The sequence below is a fragment of the Amblyraja radiata genome, chromosome 13 (assembly GCF_010909765.2).
Source record: "Amblyraja radiata isolate CabotCenter1 chromosome 13, sAmbRad1.1.pri, whole genome shotgun sequence".
NCBI lineage: Eukaryota > Metazoa > Chordata > Chondrichthyes > Rajiformes > Rajidae > Amblyraja > Amblyraja radiata.
Window position 1 is genome coordinate 24,475,537 of NC_045968.1, and position 5,518 is coordinate 24,481,054.

The window sequence follows — 5,518 nt, forward strand, 5'->3', positions numbered from 1 at the left end:
AGATTTAAAGATCCAAAATATCGGGAATTATCGCGTTTGCTCGCTGCATTTCATCAAAAGTAAGGCATTATTGACTTTTTATCTTTATTCATTTGTTATATGAAAAGTATTAAAAGTTAAAAATCCGTCAGTAAAATTGCAAAATCGCCCATGGCTCTCAGGTGGGTTTTAACTATTTAACATCTAATAACAGACAAGCCTGCAGCATGGAATGATGTCAACAATCCTGATTGGGCACCCACTGTGAGCAGGATAGACAATGTGCACAAGAACGCCATCAACTTGCAGAGCTATAGATGCTTGAGCTGCAACCAAATCTGCTTTAATACTCTCTTCTTGTTGCACGTGCATGGCGTTCTTGTGCACATTGTCTAATGTGTGTGAAAGTGCGTATTTTCCCATTCACTAACATGTACCGGAAGTGACGCTTGTCCCCCAGTTAAAATTTTCGGTCACGTGGGTGCGGATCTACGCTCCAGTGACCTTTCGTGAAATCACCCTATGAGTGAAGCACTTCTGAGAATGTGATGTGAAAGAGTGGTTCAGGAATCTGATAGCAATGGGGAAGCAGCAGTGCTTAAGTCTGGACATATGACATCAAGCTTCTGTATCTTTTCCCAGAAGAGAGAAAAGGGAATGGCCAATGTGGTACAACTTGTTCTATTTGATCTTATTTGATTGTGCATGCCAGGTTGATTGCATTCGTCGAAACAGGGCGGACCACGTGAAGGTTGCCACTATTTCCCACATAGTGCACTGAGAAATCTGAGAGAACCCTTATGGACATGGCAAATCTTCTCAGATACTTAAAAAAGTAAACATGCAGATGTGTTTTCTTGATCACCAAATCAAAATGTAGGGGCCAGATTAGGTTGCTGGTGATATGGATGCATAAGAACATGAAGCTGTTAACCATTTCTTCCGCCACCGATCATCTCTTCACACTAGTTCTTAACCATGGCCGTCATAGGAGGAGCCATCTTGGGGAACGGCTGCTAACCAGCAGCCGTCCGTTTAATTCATTTTTTTTCCAGTTTTTAGTTAGTTTTGTTCGTCGTTTTTTCGGAGAAATGGACTTCTTATTGTGGGGGGAAGGAGGTAACCTTACTTCTAGGTCCCTACCTGGCCTTAATAGGCCTGACATTTGGGAGAACTGGGGTTGGGGACTGGACTTTTGTGCCTTCCCCCACACAGTGGTAACCACTGTGGGGGGATGATTTTTCTGTGTGTAAGGTGCTTTGTTAGTCTGTGTCCAAGATGGCTGTCGGAAGAGAGAGTGGACGCTGGCGCGCTTTAGCTGCCGCTGCTCTCTCTTCACATTGTGTTTTTTTTAATTTTTTGATTTTGTGTCTTTGGAGCGATTTCTATCTTTAATTTGTGTATTGACGATGTCCTTATTATTTATTTTTCTCCGACTATATGTTTTTTTTCTCTTCTGTTTAATCTTTGTAAGGTGACCTTGAGATTTGAAAGGCGCCCGAAAATAAAATTTATTATTATTATTATTATTATTATTTCTACAGCAGCTCTGTTCATTCGTGTGTTCACCTCCTCACTTGCTTTGGTGAACAACCAACTCTTTTGCCTGGCTGATATTAAAGGCACCCTGAGACTTTTTTAAGAAACACAGCGAGGAATAAGGCCCTTCAGCCTACTGAGTCCATGCTAACCACCGATCATCTCTTCACACTAGTTCTATGTTATCCCATTTTTACATCCATTCCCTACATAGTAATTTTACAGAGGTCAATTAACCAACAAACCCACATGTCATTGGTATGATGGAGGAAACCAGAGCACCTGCAGGAAATCTACTTGATCAAAGGGAGAACGTCCACACAGACTGCATCTGAGACCAGGATTGAACCAGGGTCTCTGGTGCTACTGCAGTTCTACCTGCTGCGCCACTGGGCCACCCCTCTTGATCGCTTTCCTGTACTTTGTCTTTTCATTGATCTGATAGATACCTATGTTCAAGACACCTCACACGCTCTTCGTTTACTCCATGACTTCCGTTTTCCAGGCCCCCATTCCCTCATCTTCACCATGGATGTCCAATCACTCTACACCTCCATCCCCCACCAGGAGGGTCTTAAAGCCCACTGTTTCTTCCTCGACCACAGAACCAACCAATCCCCGTCTACTGAGACTCTTCTCCGCCTAGCAGAGCTGGACCTTACCCTTAACAACTTTTCGTTTGACTCCTCCCATTTCCTCCAAATACAAGGCGTAACGATGGGCACGCGCATGGGCCCAAGCTATGCCTGCCTCTTTGTAGGGTACGTCGAACAATCTTTGTTCGAGGCGTACGATGGCCCTATCCCCAATCTCTACCTCCGCTACACCGATGACTGCATTGGTGCTACCTCCTGCACCATTACACAACTCACTGACTGCATCCATTTCACCACTAACTTCCATCTGGCACTCAAATACACCTGGACCATTTCAGACATTTCCCTACCATTTCTAGACCTCACTATCTCCATCGCAGGTGATAGACTACTGACTGACATCTACTATAAACCCACTGACTCCCATGGTTATCTGGACTACTCCCAATTCCTCCGTCTACGCCGCATCTGCACCCAGGATGAGGTGTTTCAAACCAGGGCATCGGAGATGTCCTCATTCTTCAGGGAACGGGGGGTCCCTTCTTCGACTATAGTTGAGGCTCTCACCAGGGGTTCTTCTATACCCCATAACTCAGCTCTCACTACCCACCCCCCACCCCCTCGCAACGAGGGCAGAGTCTCCCTTCCACCCTACCAGCTGTCACATACAACAAATAATCCTCCGACATTTTCACCACCTCCACCAGGATCTTAACACTGGCCACATCTTCCCATCTCCTCCCCTGTCTGCTTTCCGCAGAGACTGCTCCCTCCGTAACTCCCTGGTCAATTCGATCCTTTCCACCCAAACCACCCCCTCCTGGCACTTTCCCTTGCAACCGCAGGAAATGCTACACTTGTCGCTTTATCTCCCCTCTTGACTCCATTCAAGGACCCAAGCAGTCTTTCCAGGTGCGGCAGAGGTCCACCTGCACCTCCTCCAACCTCATCTATTGCATCCGCTGCTCTAGGTGTCAGCTGCCCTACATCGGTGAGACCAAGCGTAGGCTTGGCGATCACTTCGCCCAATACCTTCGCCCAATACCTCCGCTCAGGTTGGTTCGCAATAACCAACCTGATCTCCCAGTGGCTCAGCACTTCAACTCCCCCTCCCATTCCGAATCCGATCTTTCTGTTCTGGGCCTCTTCCATGGCCAGAGTGAGGCCCACCGTAAATTGGAGGAGCAGCAACTCATATTTCGCTTGGGCAGTGTACACCCCAGAGGTATGAACATTGACTTCCCCAATTTCCCATTGTCCCTGCTTTCTCCTCCCCTTCCCAGCTCCCCCTCAGCCCACTGTCTCCGCCTCTTCCTTTCTTCTTCCCGCCCCCCTCCCTCACATCAGTCTGACGAAGAGTCTCGACCCGAAATGTCACCTATTTCCTTCACTCTATAGATGCTGCCTCACCCGCTGAATTTCTCCAGCATTTTTGTCTACCTGGTAGATAACAGTGGTATCATTGGCAAACTTAAAGATCAAATTGGCCTTGGAGTAGAGCAAGGGACTGATCACACAACTCTGAGGGGCTCATGCTGTAGGAAATCTTATGAAAAATTCAAACTAAATTAGGTCCGTCAGTCAAGATGTTCAGAAACCAGTTGCAGACGGAGGGTCCAAGACCAACATTCTGAAATTTAGGGATGAGTTTATTTGGTATTATCATGTTGATTACTGAGTTGTGGTCAATGAATAGCATCCTGACATAGGTGTTCTTTTTCTCAGGATAATCCAGAACTGATGGTAGTGCAAGAGTGATGACATCCTCCGTCAACCTGCCTTTTCTGTTTATAAATTTATTTGGAAATGGAATGATGGAGGCTTCCTTGGAGCAAACTGGCACAGTAGACTGTTGATCATGTTAGCAAAGATGGTGATCAGTATTGTGGTGCTTGGTAGGGTTTAAATAGACTGTTTAAAATATTTTTGAATCGCACACTTCTGCCTTATCTGATTTCCTCACCTAAGCTGGTCAAGACCACTTAGTCATAAAATAGCATTAGGAGAAACTATCTACACTCACCTATCTGCTCAGTGATGTCCACTTTGAGATTAATCTTTCTGCTCCAAATCTCATCAGAGCTGTGGTGCAAATAACTGACATCAAAGGTGAGGTGAGAGTCATTGTCTTTGACATCAAGAGAGGTTTTAAATAGTGTGGTAAAGAGTCCTGCTTAAATGAAAGCTGAGAAGCGATCAACTCTTGTATCTTTAAGAGAGGGTGATAAAGAGGAGAAAACCTGTCCAGGAAATGGGCCAATTTTTTCCCTGTGAAACACAGGAAAAATATCAGCAAAATATATGTACTTTATTTATGTTATTTCAGTATTTTCACAATTATTGATGTAAGGTCTGGCCTGGTCTACAATTTCTATTTCCTTTCTCAAGACCTGGGTTTCAATGTGCTATCTTGCAATGTTTGGGAAGTGTTCTAGAATCCATGGAAGTTTTGTAAGATAACACTGAAAGATTACAATCAGTTCATTCATCTCCATAGCCAACATAATTTCCTCATGCTTCTCACCCACATAAGACCTGTGGTTCTTCTCTGTTTCTGAGGTTTTCTGTATATTTTTCAGTAAAGATATGGGAAAAATAATTTTCTCATTGAGATCTACATTGACTTTAATTAATCTTTTTCTTTTAACAAGATTTTACAGCTTTTTTCACTGTCAATCTACTTCTGGATGCTACTTTCCAAGATTTCTGAAGCTAGGATACAGTTCGATTCACCTTTACCCAATTGAGGACATTGGAGTTTGTCTATGGAACTTCTTATCGAGTCCATATCACAAGATTAGAAATTGTTCAGCCAGAGCTGAACACACATCTCGGCATCTGCATACAATGGCGTCTTGTGCTTCTTTTGCGTAGTGGTGGAAAGATTGGTGGAAACAGGCCATGCTGTGAGCACTCTTTCATTGACCGCATCTATGGAACTGATGTGCTACAATGCACAACACTGCTGAGAACTATGTTATGCACTCTATACCTTCCCCTTTGCTCTATTGTATTTGAGTGTGAACTGATTGTATCTATGTACAGTATATCTGATCTCTGGATAGCATGCAAAACAAACTTTCACCATACCTCAGTACACGTGACAATAATAAGCCTAAAACTAAACCCTTTCTTTATACATACGTTGGTCTCCTTTGTTGAATTAAAAAATGTCATTTAAACTACAGGATAAAACATGTGATACTGCGTGTTTGATCATATTCATTTGACTATCATGTTAGGAATATATTACACAGGGTAGGTGTGTTGGTGTAAAACTGTGGTCACTTCTGAATGTAAAAAACAATAGGAAGTAGGTCAGGTTTGTCAATAATTCACTGTGGTTCCAGGAACTATGAGAACGGAACCATTGCTTGCTCATATACTCAGTCTTTCCATTTCAG